This window comes from Lithobates pipiens, unplaced genomic scaffold (assembly GCF_037356315.1).
Source record: "Lithobates pipiens isolate NorthernLeopardFrog02 unplaced genomic scaffold, aLitPip1_a1.2 Scaffold_13, whole genome shotgun sequence".
Taxonomy (NCBI): domain Eukaryota; kingdom Metazoa; phylum Chordata; class Amphibia; order Anura; family Ranidae; genus Lithobates; species Lithobates pipiens.
This window is the reverse complement of record NW_027507718.1, coordinates 385,760,255-385,780,060: the sequence shown is the minus strand read 5'-3', so window position 1 is coordinate 385,780,060 and position 19,806 is coordinate 385,760,255. Positions and strand designations below refer to the sequence as shown.

The 19,806-nt window shown below is 45.5% G+C and overlaps 2 long non-coding RNA genes and 2 other non-coding genes across 4 annotated transcripts; all 4 read left to right on the top strand.

Moving 5' to 3' along the window:
- Positions 1–802: 802 nt before the first annotated feature.
- Positions 803–887, top strand: TRNAR-UCU (transfer RNA arginine (anticodon UCU)). Its single transcript is given in 2 exon segments — positions 803–839; positions 852–887. It is a non-coding gene; the product is annotated as a tRNA-Arg (tRNA).
- A 1,115-nt stretch (positions 888–2,002) lies between these two features.
- On the top strand, positions 2,003–2,087 carry TRNAR-UCU (transfer RNA arginine (anticodon UCU)). Its single transcript is given in 2 exon segments — positions 2,003–2,039; positions 2,052–2,087. It is a non-coding gene; the product is annotated as a tRNA-Arg (tRNA).
- A 7,193-nt stretch (positions 2,088–9,280) lies between these two features.
- On the top strand, positions 9,281–9,977 carry LOC143976135 (uncharacterized). The gene is made up of 2 exons (XR_013272530.1): positions 9,281–9,659; positions 9,747–9,977. It is a non-coding gene; the product is annotated as an uncharacterized LOC143976135 (long non-coding RNA).
- A 4,406-nt stretch (positions 9,978–14,383) lies between these two features.
- LOC143975189 (uncharacterized) lies at positions 14,384–16,427 on the top strand. The gene is made up of 3 exons (XR_013272338.1): positions 14,384–15,193; positions 15,851–16,109; positions 16,197–16,427. It is a non-coding gene; the product is annotated as an uncharacterized LOC143975189 (long non-coding RNA).
- Positions 16,428–19,806: the final 3,379 nt, after the last annotated feature.

Below are 19,806 nucleotides of genomic sequence, written 5' to 3'. Positions count from 1 at the left end.
CCACAATAAGAATTCCAAAGAATGCCCCATTTTTACCAATGACACCACCAAACTTCCACTTCACTCCCGTGATATCTCTCGACTATTGCAACTCCTTACTCTATGGCCTGCCTCTAAACAGACCATTCGCCCTTCAGTCTATCTGATTCGCTACTGCCAGTGGTATCCCCCTTACCAACCATTTACTAGTAGAGGTGTCAGCCACCCGATCTCTGCCAATCTCTCCTTGGCTTCCGTTCTCCCAACAAATCAAATTCAAAATACTAAGGGCATAAAAAGCTTCCCACAACTCTGCCTCTAGCTACATCATTAACCTTATCATATAGTATCAAATAAACCACCCTGCTCTCTGCTTCCAAGAACTCCTGTTCGCTAGCTCCCTCAACACTTCATCCCATGCTGTCCTCTGGGATTTTCCCATGGACTATCCCATCCTCTCAAAATCCCTACACCAATCTATATGGCTATTTCCCTGTCTGTATGCTTCAGGTGATCCCTGCAAACTCATCTATTCAGGATAGTCTTTCCTGCCATCACCTAATTGCTGAGCTCTTCCTTTCTCCAACAACTAATCAACGGTACAAATATTTCTACTTAACATGACCTCCGGTTCCCACTTAAATATCAAAAGATATTGCACTAAGGCACATGCCCAAGCAGGTAAATTTAAATCTTAAACTGTATCTGGACCAGATCTTGAGCTCATCCCTATTATTTAGCAGTGACCATTATTCAATTGTGTTTATTTGTTACGACTTGAATAGTTCCTCAGGCAAGTTCCTCTAACAAAGTCTTCAGAGAGGGCTCTGTGGCGCAATGGATAGCCCATTGGACTTCTAGTTGGTGTAGTAATTCAAAGGTTGTGGGTTCGAGTCCCACCAGAGTCGGTTTTATATAGTCATTCTTCATAGTGATGCTGCTCTAATGCTTTATAAAGTAATGGATTACATTCATAAGGGAGCTTTATTGACGTGGATTTGCTGCACAAGTTAACGATAGAGCCTAGTGGTTTAGGCTTCTCTTGAGAGTTGATATCAGCAAAATTGGAAGTACCCTGTGCAATTCAGAGCAAAGAGAGGGAATGGTAAGCTAACCTGCGTTATATTGTTCCCTTCCCTCATGCCCGGTGCAAGCTGTAATTCTTTATGTACCCTTTTGTCAGCCCCACAACTATTTACTGTCTAAATCTCGCTACCTTCCCCACAATAAGAATTCCAAAGAATGTCCCATTTTTACCAATGACACCACCAAACTTCCACTTCACTCCCGTGATATCTCTCGACTATTGCAACTCCTTACTCTATGGCCTGCCTCTAAACAGACCATTCGCCCTTCAGTCTATCTGATTCGCTACTGCCAGTTGTATCCCCCTTACCAACCATTTACTAGTAGAGGTGTCAGCCACCCGATCTCTGCCAATCTCTCCTTGGCTTCCGTTCTCCCAACAAATCAAATTCAAAATACTAAGGGCATAAAAAGCTTCCCACAACTCTGCCTCTAGCTACATCATTAACCTTATCATATAGTATCAAATAAACCACCCTGTTCTCTGCTTCCAAGAACTCCTGTTCGCTAGCTCCCTCAACACTTCATCCCATGCTGTCCTCTGGGATTTTCCCATGGACTATCCCATCCTCTCAAATTCCCTATACCAATCTATATGGCTATTTCCCTGTCTGTATGCTTCAGGTGATCCCTGCAAACTCATCTATTCAGGATAGTCTTTCCTGCCATCACCTAATTGCTGAGCTCTTCCTTTCTCCAACAACTAATCAACGGTACAAATATTTCTACTTAACATGACCTCCGGTTCCCACTTAAATATCAAAAGATATTGCACTAAGGCACATGCCCAAGCAGGTAAATTTAAATCTTAAACTGTATCTGGACCAGATCTTGAGCTCATCCCTATTATTTAGCAGTGACCATTATTCAATTGTGTTTATTTGTTACGACTTGAATAGTTCCTCAGGCAAGTTCCTCTAATAAAGTCTTCAGAGAGGGCTCTGTGGCGCAATGGATAGCGCATTGGACTTCTAGTTGGTGTAGTAATTCAAAGGTTGTGGGTTCGAGTCCCACCAGAGTCGGTTTTATATAGTCATTCTTCATAGTGATGCTACTCTAATGCTTTATAAAGTAATGGATTACATTCATAAGGGAGCTTTATTGACGTGGATTTGCTGCACAAGTTAACGATAGAGCCTAGTGGTTTAGGCTTCTCTTGAGAGTTGATATCAGCAAAATTGGAAGTACCCTGTGCAATTCAGAGCAAAGAGAGGGAATGGTAAGCTAACCTGCGTTATATTGTTCCCTTCCCTCATGCCCGGTGCAAGCTGTAATTCTTTATGTACCCTTTTGTCAGCCCCACAACTATTTACTGTCTAAATCTCGCTACCTTCCCCACAATAAGAATTCCAAAGAATGCCCCATTTTTACCAATGACACCACCAAACTTCCACTTCACTCCCGTGATATCTCTCGACTATTGCAACTCCTTACTCTGTGGCCTGCCTCTAAACAGACCATTCCCCCTTCAGTCTATCTGATTCGCTACTGCCAGTTGTATCCCCCTTACCAACCATTTACTAGTAGAGGTGTCAGCCACCCGATCTCTGCCAATCTCTCCTTGGCTTCCGTTCTCCCAACAAATCAAATTCAAAATACTAAGGGCATAAAAAGCTTCCCACAACTCTGCCTCTAGCTACATCATTAACCTTATCATATAGTATCAAATAAACCACCCTGTTCTCTGCTTCCAAGAACGCCTGTTCGCTAGCTCCCTCAACACTTCATCCCATGCTGTCCTCTGGGATTTTCCCATGGACTATCCCATCCTCTCGAATTCCCTACACCAATCTATATGGCTATTTCCCTGTCTGTATGCTTCAGGTGATCCCTGCAAACTCATCTATTCAGGATAGTCTTTCCTGCCATCACCTAATTGCTGAGCTCTTCCTTTCTCCAACAACTAATCAACGGTACAAATATTTCTACTTAACATGACCTCCGGTTCCCACTTAAATATCAAAAGATATTGCACTAAGGCACATGCCCAAGCAGGTAAATTTAAATCTTAAACTGTATCTGGACCAGATCTTGAGCCCTGCATGTGCACAGACAGGGGTCCCTCCTACCCTTGTCGGGGAGTCGCGCGAATTTTACAACAAATTCTACAAGTTAATAGATGCAGCCTTGGCTCAGGGTGGCATTACAAAGGACCAACATGCCTTTATTGGAATTAAATACCCTAAGGCTGCCACCTTTTACAGTTTACCAAAGATCCATAAATGCCAAACAAGACCTCCTGGCCGGCCGATCGTTTCAGGGAAAGGGGGAATAACTGAAAATCTCAGTAAAGTTATTGATTCATTTCTACAGCCATTTGTTTTGAGTATGCCCTCATATGTGAAGGATACAACGCATCTACTACAAACCATTGAGAACCACACCTTAACTGCTAACTCCATCTTAGTGGCAATTGATGTGGAGGCACTGTATAGCTCGATCCCACATGAAAAGGGGATCAAGGCTATACAAAATCTACTCCAACTAAGTGGGAGATATAAATTCGAAGTCAACGAATTTATAGTGGACGGACTTGATTACATCTTACATCACAACTTCTTCCTATTTTATGACTCCCACTACCTCCAGGTGCAGGGCGTGGCCATGGGCACTTGTTGTGCCCCGGCCTACGCCAACCTGTACCTGGGGGAGTGGGAAAAGTCCCTCCTGGATGACGAGGGCCTCCTCGAATACACGCGCCACATTGCTATGTGGCGGCGGTATATCGATGACGTCCTCGTCGTCTGGGAGGGATCGGAGGCTGCCCTGTTGGAATTTATGTCTTGCATGAATATAAACACATATAACCTCAAGTTTACTGTGATATATGACACTCAGAGCATTACGTTCTTAGATGTCACTATAGGACGCACCCCAGATAATTCCATTTTCACCTCTCTATACCGAAAAAGCACTGCCGGCAACACGGTATTGCACGCAGATAGCTTCCACCCTGTGGCCCTAAAACGGTCTATACCCTACGGCCAATATCTCCGCCTCCGCAGAAACTGTTCTAATGACAGTCTCTTTAAAGAAGAGGCACAGAAACTTCAGACTAGATTCCTTGCGCGAGGATATAGTCGCTCCTGCCTTCGCAGGGCCTACAACAAAGTTGCAGTGTTACCACGCAGGGACCTCTTGTTCTCTAAAAAGGAACGCAATGACCCTACAGCGGACCCACTGAGGATCACTATGCGCTTCAGTAAACAACACAATATCATTTTGGGTATTATCCAAAAATATTGGTCGATCTTAAAAGACGATCCTAAGATCGGCTGTCTGGTTCCAGCACGCCCCCTTATCTCTTTCAAAAGGGCCTCTTCACTATACGATAAACTGGTGCAGAGCGAATATAGGAATGAGAACAAAAGGTCCAAACACTGCTCAGTTTTCGGCTCCTTCCCTTGCAATCACTGCTCATGTTGTAAACATATTAGACGTGATAAAACCTTCCGTCTACCAAACGGTGCCAACTTTCGACCTACACACTTCGTGAATTGTCAGACACGGGGTGTGGTTTACTTTTTAGAATGCGAGTGTGGGGCGTACTACGTAGGCAAAACAAAACAGGAATTCCATCGCCGAATGTCTAAACATGTGTACAGCATGGAAATTGGCAACTATTACCTGCCGATTGGACGTCACGTTGTGCAAATACACAACTATAGAATGCCTAAGTTTACATTTACTGCCCTGGACCGTATACACATACCTGCTCGGGGGGGCGACTGGAATAAGACCCTATTACAACGGGAACAGAGGTGGATACATAAATTGGATGCCACCTCTTTCCCAGGCCTGAATGAATCGGTCTCTTTCGCTCCCTTCCTAAAGGGGTTCTCCTCAGGGAGGACACAGTAGAAACCGGGTGTACCTGCCCCTTTTCTTTGTGAGCCCGTTCTCCTTTATGTTTCCTCTTTTTCTCCTCTCTAACTCTTTAGTAAGTGTCTAGGAACACCCCCTGACCATGCCCCTCTCATAAATTATTGATAATCTCTAATTATTATGATTACAACTAAACAGGGTACCATGGTATAGTGTTCGCAGCTGAACATCATATTCTCCTGTGATTCACTGTATAATTATGTTATCACTTTATTTTTGCTGTTTGTATATATTCTCTTAGCTATATATTTACTCGGTCTGTCCTTGAATAAAGACGTGCGTTTGCACGTCGGGACATGCATACTATATGTGTATATGTAATAATCTGAAAAAGATGTTATTTTATTATTATCTTTGGTTAAGCAAATGGCTTCTTTTAGCTAATGGTGTGTTGGGATCGGTCGCCTGTCCCTCTCCCCCCCCCCCGCTTTTTTTTTTTTTTTTTTTTTTCTCCCCTCCCTGCTCTCTACCCACACACCTTCACCCCATCCCTGTTCTGGGGGCCAGGGGAGGTATTGGATAGTAGCGACATATCCCCACATTGACCTGACCCGGGTTTACGCTTGTCCCCCACTTTTATGGTCCCCCCGCACATTGTTTCCAATGCCCTTCCGCTTTTATGTGGAGGAGGTGGTGTGTGGGGGGCTGTTCGCCTTTTTCGCGCGACTCCCCGACAAGGGTAGGAGGGACCCCTGTCTGTGCACATGCAGGGCTCTCTCCACAGATGTCTCCCTATATGACTGGTGCGGGCTGGTCCCGCCCAGCCATTGGAGACACGTATTTCCTTGTCGGCGGCGTCCCTGAACACTTCCGGACGTGCCTCACGTTCGTCTGTCCCCTCGTACGGACGGACGTGACGCAATCACGTCGTGCATTTGCGTCGGAAGTGACGTCGTTTCGGGGTCGCTTTACGACCTTCCGGGACGCCGGGGCGTTCACACGAGGTCGACCTGTTTAGGCGGCCAAGCAATAATAGGCGGTACCAGCCAATGGGTGGGCGGCCATGCCTGTGATGCAATCCCGGGGCTCTATATAACACAGTATACTTGGCAGCAAACATCAGCTCCTGTACACAAACAAGGACTCTCGTATCTTTGAATCCCTGGTTGGTAAGTTTGACTATTTGCTAACCTGGCTGACATGCCCCCATTTTACTTAAATAAACTTCTGAAAAACTAGCTTTTCTAACAGCTAGCTCCCCTTATCATTCTATTCATTCTTAGATGGGGGTGCCCCTATGGACTAGGAGTTATTGACCGTATCTGGCACTCTTCCCGGGATAGTTTCCCAGCTGCTGTCTCCCCTTTTCCATTTTGGGAATCTTTTGTTCAGCCCAGCTATCCAGGTGAGGCCGCGTACACACGCGCGGACTGTTCGCCCAACCTTGTTCGGCAAACAGTTTGTCAAACAGTCCGCTCAAAATTTGCATGAGCGGACTTGCCCACACACGAGCGGACTGTTTGACGAACAAGGTTGGGCAAACAGTTGGCTCAACTTTTGAAATGAACGGACTCGCCCACGTAAGGAGGAGGCAAATCCGCCCACTTCGAGCGCGTGTACAGGTAGGCGGGGCCCGCGAAGGATACATCGCGGGCTCCGCCGCCTGGAATGGGCTTAAAGGGGAACCCCAACGCCGAAAAAAATCGGCGTGGGGGTTCCCCCCAAGTCCACACCAGACCCTTGTCCGAGCACGCTACCCGGCCGGCCAGGAAAGGGGGGCGAGCGAGCGCGCCCCCCCTCCTGAGCCGTACCAGGCCGCGTGCCCTCAACATGGGGGGTGCCTTGGGGAAGGGGGGGCCGCGCGGCCCCCCCACCCCAAAGCACCTTGTCCCCATGTTGATGAGGACAAGGGCCTCTTCCCGACAACCCTGGCCGTTGGTTGTCGGGGTCTGCGGGCGGGGGGCTTATCGGAATCCGGGAGCCCCCTTTAAGAAGGGGGCCCCCGGATACCGGCCCCCCACCCTATGTGAATGAGTATGGGGTACAATGTACCCCTACCCATTCACCTGTGAAATAAAGTACAAATAAAAACACAACACAGGGGAAAAAAATATTTTATTGCACAGCCGGGGGTCTTCCGTCTTCGGGGGTCTTCTCGCCGGACTCCTCCGCTATGTGTGTGTAGCTCTTTTGCTAGCGGAGGAGTCCGGCTTTCTTCCTCCCCGCCGCCGGCCTCTTCTCCCGACTTCGGGGGTCTTGTCCCCCTCTTCGGTTCTTCTGCCGGGCCACCGCGCCTGGTCCGGTGGCCCGGTCTTCTGTCGCCGTCTTCCGTTCTTCTGTCGCCGCCTTCGGTTCTTCTGCCGGGCCACCGCGCCTTCTTGTAGCTCTTTTACAGGCGGTGGCCCGGTCTTCTGTCGCCGCTGTCGCCTTCCGTTCTTCTTCTTGTTCTTCTTGTTCTTCTCCAGGAGATGTTGACACGTCGCTCCCTCCGACCGGAATGCCAGAGCCGCCCTGCGCTGTGACTTATATAGTGACAATGGGGCGGGGTCACATGGTAGATGTCACATGGGTTGGTCACATGGGTTGATGTCACATGGGGACTATGACATCGTAAGGGGGCGGGGTCACCATGTGACCAACCCATGTGACATCTACCATGTGACCCCGCCCCATTGTCACTATATAAGTCACAGCGCAGGGCGGCTCTGGCATTCCGGTCGGAGGGAGCGACGTGTCAACATCTCCTGGAGAAGAACAAGAAGAACAAGAAGAAGAACGGAAGGCGACAGCGGCGACAGAAGACCGGGCCACCGCCTGTAAAAGAGCTACAAGAAGGCGCGGTGGCCCGGCAGAAGAACCGAAGGCGGCGACAGAAGAACGGAAGACGGCGACAGAAGACCGGGCCACCGGACCAGGCGCGGTGGCCCGGCAGAAGAACCGAAGAGGGGGACAAGACCCCCGAAGTCGGGAGAAGAGGCCGGCGGCGGGGAGGAAGAAAGCCGGACTCCTCCGCTAGCAAAAGAGCTACACACACATAGCGGAGGAGTCCGGCGAGAAGACCCCCGAAGACGGAAGACCCCCGGCTGTGCAATAAAATATTTTTTTCCCCTGTGTTGTGTTTTTATTTGTACTTTATTTCACAGGTGAATGGGTAGGGGTACATTGTACCCCATACTCATTCACATAGGGTGGGGGGCCGGTATCCGGGGGCCCCCTTCTTAAAGGGGGCTCCCGGATTCCGATAAGCCCCCCGCCCGCAGACCCCGACAACCAACGGCCAGGGTTGTCGGGAAGAGGCCCTTGTCCTCATCAACATGGGGACAAGGTGCTTTGGGGTGGGGGGGCCGCGCGGCCCCCCCTTCCCCAAGGCACCCCCCATGTTGAGGGCACGCGGCCTGGTACGGCTCAGGAGGGGGGGCGCGCTCGCTCGCCCCCCTTTCCTGGCCGGCCGGGTAGCGTGCTCGGACAAGGGTCTGGTGTGGACTTGGGGGGAACCCCCACGCCGATTTTTTTCGGCGTTGGGGTTCCCCTTTAAGCCCATTCCAGGCGGCGGAGCCCGCGACGTATCCTTCGCGGGCCCCGCCTACCTGTACACGCGCTCGAAGTGGGCGGACTTTCCGAGCGGGAACAGTCCGCTCATTTCGAAAGTACAGCGGACAGGCCCACACACGGGCGGACTGTTCGCTCAAACACAGTTTCAGCGGACAGTTTTTCGGAATTTCCGAAAGACTTTGTCCGTCCAACTGTCCGCTGAAACTGTCCGCTGAAAGCCCACACACGAGCGGACTGTCCGCCCAAACACTGTTCAGCGGACAAGGTTGGGCGAACAGTCCGCCCGTGTGTACGCGGCCTAACTGTTATCACTCTCAGTATAAACATGGTTTATCACATCTGAATGTTTTTTTTTTTTTTTTTTTTTTTTTTGTCACCTCTCACTAGTTCAACATCAGCATTTTTATGCATTTTCATCTTTACCTCTATCCGTCACTAGCACCCCCATGCACTCTTTCCATTGTCACTCTGATTTCTTAACATGTTATCCCTTTAATTCTTTTCATAACACCCACACCCACACCTTTTCACCTCATTATTCACTTCACCTGCACATCATTCACTCACTCATTCACTTCAGTTACCCAATATCGGGTTGTCATCCCACACACTATTCCTACCACAGGTCTTCTCACGTTTGTTTTCTTTTGATTCCCAACCACGTTTGTTGTTTCTGTTTCTTCTTTTTAATACGTGTTTGGTTTTTGAGTTTTGTTTTTCTTTCCCCCCATTCCCTTCCCTTTTTTCCCCCCCCTCCTTCCCCTTTTTTTTTTTTTTTTTTTTTTTTTTTTTATGTGAATATAGATATCTGGGGATATTCCCTTTATATGCACACAAAACTTATATAAGATATCTCCATACCCCATATGTGGGTCTATATATATATAATATAGAATATAAAAAACAAATATAAAAATATATATGTCTAATTGCGATTATGTTGGGATTTTCATCACAGGCGTGACTTACCATACAGGCAGGCTGCCTACGCTTGCACCTATTCCCTACAATTTTTGTGGGGCATAGGGTTTTGTCGTGTGACCGCTCGTGAGCCGCGCCTCTGGGCTTCCGACCCTCACCCCACTGCTGGATTCTGTGGCGAGATGCATGGACCATATATCTTTTGTAACTTGTGAAGGACGCCTAAGCGTGAACCTGGGTAAACTCCACCATTAAGCACTATAATTTGTATGAACCTCTCGGCAATACCATACTGGGTAATTACTCTAACAAATCTGGAATATGTTTAATACTAATCCTATTCGATAGATTTATTAAGTTGTATCTTGTCTCTCTATCAACAGACTATCTCTGAAGAAGACCCTAGTGGTTGAAACGCGTTAGAACTATAAATTTATTTTTGCTGTTACTAATCTTATACAGTATATTTATAGTTAGGTCTGCTTAGTGTATGCCCAATTGTCATTGTAATTTTTGTATGTACAAGCTTGGTTCTAGTTATATCTTTTTATTTTAAATACCTGGGTGAAGCTCATGTTTTTACCACACAATAAAGTAATCTTTTTTATATAGTATGCTATGCTTATTGTTTATTGCTGCCTAAAAATCCCGTTGGTGGGGGAATTCGTTTTGATTTTCTGATTTATAGGGGTGAGCAGCACCCTTTTTGCTCTTGTCAGCAGTGTGTTCTTTCCAATACTATTCAAACTAGGTGGTTAAACACCCTTTTTCTTCTCTCGTTTTTCTTCTCTTTTCTCCATTTCTCTTTCTCTCTTATTCACTCTTCTTTCATCCTCCTTTTTCTTTCCCTGATCTTCCCTCCCCCGCAATTGAACACTCAAGGGTTTAAACATGAGCTTGACTTAGTAGTATTTTGATGTGATTGAGGTGTATATATATATATTCTGTTTATGTACACAATATGTCCACAGTGAATATGAATATGTTTCAAGGTCATGAATGGGACACTTTGATGTTAGGGTATGAAACTGAGTTTGAGAAGAACGATCGAGCTGACACGGAGATTACCACTCTCACTTTTAAATTGATGAAATTACTTGAGAAAAAATCAGCACTGTTCTGGCACATAAAATCTTTCGATAGATACAACAAGGAGAAAATTAACCCTTTGGGCCTTCGGGTCCAAATCTTTCCCAATGTAGATTCAATTAGCAGTGAATGTAAAACTGAATGGGAGGCAAACTTGAATGCTTGCTCACAGCAAATGATGGTTATCCTCACCAAAGAGTATACCAGGCAAATTGCACTCCTAGACAAGGAGATTTGTATCCTAGAAAAGGCCTTACAACCGTTTGCCTCTCATGCTCTATTTGTGGAATCCCGGACTAAACTCCGTGCTGATTTATCTTCCCACAATAAGAGCATTTTGGGCAAGAAGGAGGCCAAATATTGGAGGGACAAGTTTGCCTTCTCAGAAGGTCGGGCATACAAATGGAATACGAATATACCAGCTCATAATAATACTAGTGGGAAAGTGCATCCCGCTACAAGAAATACCACTAAATTTAAAGCCATGCCCAACTCCAATGAAGGAGCTAAATCTATGCAGAAACCTCGGGGCAAATTTAAAAGAAATAGAAGCAATAAGGATTCCCCGGAAGGAAATAGCAAAAAACGTATCACTGACAACATTCCAACAGAAAGTTCAAGTACATATAAGGAATTGCAAGCTACATCACATGCCGTGTTGGCACCATTAGACCCCCCATACACATATTTTGATGAGATGGCCGACCCCGTCCGCAGCAATGGGACATGCAGTGAGAGAGGAAGGGAAATCATGCTATCATCTATGGAAGTTAGCCAGAAGGCTGACGTCACCAATACTAATGGGACAAACAGTGGCAAGAATAAGGAAAACCATGTATCCGATTTGGAAACTGGTCAGAACTCTTTAAACTCGAAGCGGGGATTTCCCTCACCCCGACTAAACAAGGGAGTAGGAAACTTGGACGCATTTGTCACACGGATCCAAGCGAATCCTTCAGTGTGATCAATCTTTCGTCCTACGCGCTATCACCAGTGGAAACTGCGGTTCTGGCGCGTGGTTTAACATTTTGCCCACAAGAAAACTGTGATCCCTTTGGGACCATCACAGACATACAACTCTTTGCACGCAGGCTGCTGCTAAAGAGCCTGCACACTAGGAATGCTACTGATATCAATGCCACTGATTACCCTAAACTCAGTATGAGAGAATTTAAGGCCTTGAGAGATCTGACACTTCTATACGAGGAAAACAATACTCTGGACCTCATAGACCAGATAGATCTGGATATGCTATTGGATACAACGAATGAACCCCCCAACACCCCTGGGTCTATGGTAAAAAAACCCTCAGGTAAATTTCCACCTCTAAGTCTAAACTCAAATATTGATACATTTGTGAAACAAGTATCTAGGGATATCCGCAAATTGCCATCTAGGAAATCTCACCCTAACAACCTAAATGTAGAAGAAATAAAAGCTCTTCACATGCTGACAAACAACATCAACATCACAATAAAACCCTCCGACAAGGGGGGCAATGTTGTCCTTATGGACAACTCAAATTATGTACGCATGTGCCAAGAGATTCTAGATAACAAAGAATGGTATAGGACTATCCCGAGTACATTAATACAGACTTTTTACAACAAATTCTACAAGTTAATAGATGCAGCCTTGGCTCAGGGTGGCATTACAAAGGACCAACATGCCTTTATTGGAATTAAATACCCTAAGGCTGCCACCTTTTACAGTTTACCAAAGATCCATAAATGCCAAACAAGACCTCCTGGCCGGCCGATCGTTTCAGGGAAAGGGGGAATAACTGAAAATCTCAGTAAAGTTATTGATTCATTTCTACAGCCATTTGTTTTGAGTATGCCCTCATATGTGAAGGATACAACGCATCTACTACAAACCATTGAGAACCACACCTTAACTGCTAACTCCATCTTAGTGGCAATTGATGTGGAGGCACTGTATAGCTCGATCCCACATGAAAAGGGGATCAAGGCTATACAAAATCTACTCCAACTAAGTGGGAGATATAAATTCGAAGTCAACGAATTTATAGTGGACGGACTTGATTACATCTTACATCACAACTTCTTCCTATTTAATGACTCCCACTACCTCCAGGTGCAGGGCGTGGCCATGGGCACTTGTTGTGCCCCGGCCTACGCCAACCTGTACCTGGGGGAGTGGGAAAAGTCCCTCCTGGATGACGAGGGCCTCCTCGAATACACGCGCCACATTGCTATGTGGCGGCGGTATATCGATGACGTCCTCGTCGTCTGGGAGGGATCGGAGGCTGCCCTGTTGGAATTTATGTCTTGCATGAATATAAACACATATAACCTCAAGTTTACTGTGATATATGACACTCAGAGCATTACGTTCTTAGATGTCACTATAGGACGCACCCCAGATAATTCCATTTTCACCTCTCTATACCGAAAAAGCACTGCCGGCAACACGGTATTGCACGCAGATAGCTTCCACCCTGTGGCCCTAAAACGGTCTATACCCTACGGCCAATATCTCCGCCTCCGCAGAAACTGTTCTAATGACAGTCTCTTTAAAGAAGAGGCACAGAAACTTCAGACTAGATTCCTTGCGCGAGGATATAGTCGCTCCTGCCTTCGCAGGGTCTACAACAAAGTTGCAGTGTTACCACGCAGGGACCTCTTGTTCTCTAAAAAGGAACGCAATGACCCTACAGCGGACCCACTGAGGATCACTATGCGCTTCAGTAAACAACACAATATCATTTTGGGTATTATCCAAAAATATTGGTCGATCTTAAAAGACGATCCTAAGATCGGCTGTCTGGTTCCAGCACGCCCCCTTATCTCTTTCAAAAGGGCCTCTTCACTATACGATAAACTGGTGCAGAGCGAATATAGGAATGAGAACAAAAGGTCCAAACACTGCTCAGTTTTCGGCTCCTTCCCTTGCAATCACTGCTCATGTTGTAAACATATTAGACGTGATAAAACCTTCCGTCTACCAAACGGTGCCAACTTTCGACCTACACACTTCGTGAATTGTCAGACACGGGGTGTGGTTTACTTTTTAGAATGCGAGTGTGGGGCGTACTACGTAGGCAAAACAAAACAGGAATTCCATCGCCGAATGTCTAAACATGTGTACAGCATGGAAATTGGCAACTATTACCTGCCGATTGGACGTCACGTTGTGCAAATACACAACTATAGAATGCCTAAGTTTACATTTACTGCCCTGGACCGTATACACATACCTGCTCGGGGGGGCGACTGGAATAAGACCCTATTACAACGGGAACAGAGGTGGATACATAAATTGGATGCCACCTCTTTCCCAGGCCTGAATGAATCGGTCTCTTTCGCTCCCTTCCTAAAGGGGTTCTCCTCAGGGAGGACACAGTAGAAACCGGGTGTACCTGCCCCTTTTCTTTGTGAGCCCGTTCTCCTTTATGTTTCCTCTTTTTCTCCTCTCTAACTCTTTAGTAAGTGTCTAGGAACACCCCCTGACCATGCCCCTCTCATAAATTATTGATAATCTCTAATTATTATGATTACAACTAAACAGGGTACCATGGTATAGTGTTCGCAGCTGAACATCATATTCTCCTGTGATTCACTGTATAATTATGTTATCACTTTATTTTTGCTGTTTGTATATATTCTCTTAGCTATATATTTACTCGGTCTGTCCTTGAATAAAGACGTGCGTTTGCACGTCGGGACATGCATACTATATGTGTATATGTAATAATCTGAAAAAGATGTTATTTTATTATTATCTTTGGTTAAGCAAATGGCTTCTTTTAGCTAATGGTGTGTTGGGATCGGTCGCCTGTCCCTCTCCCCCCCCCCCCCCGCTTTTTTTTTATTTATTTTTTTTCTCCCCTCCCTGCTCTCTACCCACACACCTTCACCCCATCCCTGTTCTGGGGGCCAGGGGAGGTATTGGATAGTAGCGACATATCCCCACATTGACCTGACCCGGGTTTACGCTTGTCCCCCACTTTTATGGTCCCCCCGCACATTGTTTCCAATGCCCTTCCGCTTTTATGTGGAGGAGGTGGTGTGTGGGGGGCTGTTTGCCTTTTTCGCGCGACTCCCCGACAAGGGTAGGAGGGACCCCTGTCTGTGCACATGCAGGGCTCTCTCCACAGATGTCTCCCTATATGACTGGTGCGGGCTGGTCCCGCCCAGCCATTGGAGACACGTATTTCCTTGTCGGCGGCGTCCCTGAACACTTCCGGACGTGCCTCACGTTCGTCTGTCCCTTCGTACGGACGGACGTGACGCAATCACGTCGTGCATTTGCGTCGGAAGTGACGTCGTTTCGGGGTCGCTTTACGACCTTCCGGGACGCCGGGGCGTTCACACGAGGTCGACCTGTTTAGGCGGCCAAGCAATAATAGGCGGTACCAGCCAATGGGTGGGCGGCCATGCCTGTGATGCAATCCCGGGGCTCTATATAACACAGTATACTTGGCAGCAAACATCAGCTCCTGTACACAAACAAGGACTCTCGTATCTTTGAATCCCTGGTTGGTAAGTTTGACTATTTGCTAACCTGGCTGACATGCCCCCATTTTACTTAAATAAACTTCTGAAAAACTAGCTTTTCTAACAGCTAGCTCCCCTTATCATTCTATTCATTCTTAGATGGGGGTGCCCCTATGGACTAGGAGTTATTGACCGTATCTGGCACTCTTCCCGGGATAGTTTCCCAGCTGCTGTCTCCCCTTTTCCATTTTGGGAATCTTTTGTTCAGCCCAGCTATCCAGGTAACTGTTATCACTCTCAGTATAAACATGGTTTATCACATCTGAATGTTTTTTTTTTTTTTTTTTTTTTGTCACCTCTCACTAGTTCAACATCAGCATTTTTATGCATTTTCATCTTTACCTCTATCCGTCACTAGCACCCCCATGCACTCTTTCCATTGTCACTCTGATTTCTTAACATGTTATCCCTTTAATTCTTTTCATAACACCCACACCCACACCTTTTCACCTCATTATTCACTTCACCTGCACATCATTCACTCACTCATTCACTTCAGTTACCCAATATCGGGTTGTCATCCCACACACTATTCCTACCACAGGTCTTCTCACGTTTGTTTTCTTTTGATTCCCAACCACGTTTGTTGTTTCTGTTTCTTCTTTTTAATACGTGTTTGGTTTTTGAGTTTTGTTTTTCTTTCCCCCCATTCCCTTCCCTTTTTTCCCCCCCCTCCTTCCCCTTTTTTTTTTTTTTTTTTTTTTTTTTTTTTATGTGAATATAGATATCTGGGGATATTCCCTTTATATGCACACAAAACTTATATAAGATATCTCCATACCCCATATGTGGGTCTATATATATATAATATAGAATATAAAAAACAAATATAAAAATATATATGTCTAATTGCGATTATGTTGGGATTTTCATCACAGGCGTGACTTACCATACAGGCAGGCTGCCTACGCTTGCACCTATTCCCTACAATTTTTGTGGGGCATAGGGTTTTGTCGTGTGACCGCTCGTGAGCCGCGCCTCTGGGCTTCCGACCCTCACCCCACTGCTGGATTCTGTGGCGAGATGCATGGACCATATATCTTTTGTAACTTGTGAAGGACGCCTAAGCGTGAACCTGGGTAAACTCCACCATTAAGCACTATAATTTGTATGAACCTCTCGGCAATACCATACTGGGTAATTACTCTAACAAATCTGGAATATGTTTAATACTAATCCTATTCGATAGATTTATTAAGTTGTATCTTGTCTCTCTATCAACAGACTATCTCTGAAGAAGACCCTAGTGGTTGAAACGCGTTAGAACTATAAATTTATTTTTGCTGTTACTAATCTTATACAGTATATTTATAGTTAGGTCTGCTTAGTGTATGCCCAATTGTCATTGTAATTTTTGTATGTACAAGCTTGGTTCTAGTTATATCTTTTTATTTTAAATACCTGGGTGAAGCTCATGTTTTTACCACACAATAAAGTAATCTTTTTTATATAGTATGCTATGCTTATTGTTTATTGCTGCCTAAAAATCCCGTTGGTGGGGGAATTCGTTTTGATTTTCTGATTTATAGGGGTGAGCAGCACCCTTTTTGCTCTTGTCAGCAGTGTGTTCTTTCCAATACCTGCGTTATATTGTTCCCTTCCCTCATGCCCGGTGCAAGCTGTAATTCTTTATGTACCCTTTTGTCAGCCCCACAACTATTTACTGTCTAAATCTCGCTACCTTCCCCACAATAAGAATTCCAAAGAATGCCCCATTTTTACCTGCATGTCTGCATGTCTGATTTATAGGGGTGAGCAGCACCCTTTTTGCTCTTGTCAGCAGTGTGTTCTTTCCAATACCTGCGTTATATTGTTCCCTTCCCTCATGCCCGGTGCAAGCTGTAATTCTTTATGTACCCTTTTGTCAGCCCCACAACTATTTACTGTCTAAATCTCGCTACCTTCCCCACAATAAGAATTCCAAAGAATGCCCCATTTTTACCAATGACACCACCAAACTTCCACTTCACTCCCGTGATATCTCTCGACTATTGCAACTCCTTACTCTATGGCCTGCCTCTAAACAGACCATTCCCCCTTCAGTCTATCTGATTCGCTACTGCCAGTTGTATCCCCCTTACCAACCATTTACTAGTAGAGGTGTCAGCCACCCGATCTCTGCCAATCTCTCCTTGGCTTCCGTTCTCCCAACAAATCAAATTCAAAATACTAAGGGCATAAAAAGCTTCCCACAACTCTGCCTCTAGCTACATCATTAACCTTATCATATAGTATCAAATAAACCACCCTGTTCTCTGCTTCCAAGAACGCCTGTTCGCTAGCTCCCTCAACACTTCATCCCATGCTGTCCTCTGGGATTTTCCCATGGACTATCCCATCCTCTCGAATTCCCTACACCAATCTATATGGCTATTTCCCTGTCTGTATGCTTCAGGTGATCCCTGCAAACTCATCTATTCAGGATAGTCTTTCCTGCCATCACCTAATTGCTGAGCTCTTCCTTTCTCCAACAACTAATCAACGGTACAAATATTTCTACTTAACATGACCTCCGGTTCCCACTTAAATATCAAAAGATATTGCACTAAGGCACATGCCCAAGCAGGTAAATTTAAATCTTAAACTGTATCTGGACCAGATCTTGAGCTCATCCCTATTATTTAGCAGTGACCATTATTCAATTGTGTTTATTTGTTACGACTTGAATAGTTCCTCAGGCAAGTTCCTCTAACAAAGTCTTCAGAGAGGGCTCTGTGGCGCAATGGATAGCGCATTGGACTTCTAGTTGGTGTAGTAATTCAAAGGTTGTGCGTTCGAGTCCCACCAGAGTTGGTTTTATATAGTCATTCTTCATAGTGATGCTGCTCTAATGCTTTATAAAGTAATGGATTACATTCATAAGGGAGCTTTATTGACGTGGATTTGCTGCACAAGTTAACGATAGAGCCTAGTGGTTTAGGCTTCTCTTGAGAGTTGATATCAGCAAAATTGGAAGTACCCTGTGCAATTCAGAGCAAAGAGAGGGAATGGTAAGCTAACCTGCGTTATATTGTTCCCTTCCCTCATGCCCGGTGCAAGCTGTAATTCTTTATGTACCCTTTTGTCAGCCCCACAACTATTTACTGTCTAAATCTCGCTACCTTCCCCACAATAAGAATTCCAAAGAATGCCCCATTTTTACCAATGACACCACCAAACTTCCACTTCACTCCCGTGATATCTCTCGACTATTGCAACTCCTTACTCTATGGCCTGCCTCTAAACAGACCATTCGCCCTTCAGTCTATCTGATTCGCTACTGCCAGTTGTATCCCCCTTACCAACCATTTACTAGTAGAGGTGTCAGCCACCCGATCTCTGCCAATCTCTCCTTGGCTTCCGTTCTCCCAACAAATCAAATTCAAAATACTAAGGGCATAAAAAGCTTCCCACAACTCTGCCTCTAGCTACATCATTAACCTTATCATATAGTATCAAATAAACCACCCTGTTCTCTGCTTCCAAGAACTCCTGTTCGCTAGCTCCCTCAACACTTCATCCCATGCTGTCCTCTGGGATTTTCCCATGGACTATCCCATCCTCTCGAATTCCCTACACCAATCTATATGGCTATTTCCCTGTCTGTATGCTTCAGGTGATCCCTGCAAACTCATCTATTCAGGATAGTCTTTCCTGCCATCACCTAATTGCTGAGCTCTTCCTTTCTCCAACAACTAATCAACGGTACAAATATTTCTACTTAACATGACCTCCGGTTCCCACTTAAATATCAAAAGATATTGCACTAAGGCACATGCCCAAGCAGGTAAATTTAAATCTTAAACTGTATCTGGACCAGATCTTGAGCTCATCCCTATTATTTAGCAGTGACCATTATTCAATTGTGTTTATTTGTTACGACTTGAATAGTTCCTCAGGCAAGTTCCTCAGGCAAGTTCCTCTAACAAAGTCTTCAGAGAGGGCTCTGTGGCGCAATGGATAGCGCATTGGACTTCTAGTTGGTGTAGTAATTCAAAGGTTGTGCGTTCGAGTCCCACCAGAGTTGGTTTTATATAGTCATTCTTCATAGTGATGCTGCTCTAATGCTTTATAAAGTAATGGATTACATTCATAAGGGAGCTTTATTGACGTGGATTTGCTGCACAAGTTAACGATAGAGCCTAGTGGTTTAGGCTTCTCTTGAGAGTTGATATCAGCAAAATTGGAAGTACCCTGTGCAATTCAGAGCAAAGAGAGGGAATGGTAAGCTAACCTGCGTTATATTGTTCCCTTCCCTCATGCCCGGTGCAAGCTGTAATTCTTTATGTACCCTTTTGTCAGCCCCACAACTATTTACTGTCTAAATCTCGCTACCTTCCCCACAATAAGAATTCCAAAGAATGCCCCATTTTTACCAATGACACCACCAAACTTCCACTTCACTCCCGTGATATCTCTCGACTATTGCAACTCCTTACTCTATGGCCTGCCTCTAAACAGACCATTCCCCCTTCAGTCTATCTGATTCGCTACTGCCAGTTGTATCCCCCTTACCAACCATTTACTAGTAGAGGTGTCAGCCACCCAATCTCTGCCAATCTCTCCTTGGCTTCCGTTCTCCCAACAAATCAAATTCAAAATACTAAGGGCATAAAAAGCTTCCCACAACTCTGCCTCTAGCTACATCATTAACCTTATCATATAGTATCAAATAAACCACCCTGTTCTCTGCTTCCAAGAACTCCTGTTCGCTAGCTCCCTCAACACTTCATCCCATGCTGTCCTCTGGGATTTTCCCATGGACTATCCCATCCTCTCAGATTTCCTACACCAATCTATATGGCTATTTCCCTGTCTGTATGCTTCAGGTGATCCCTGCAAACTCATCTATTCA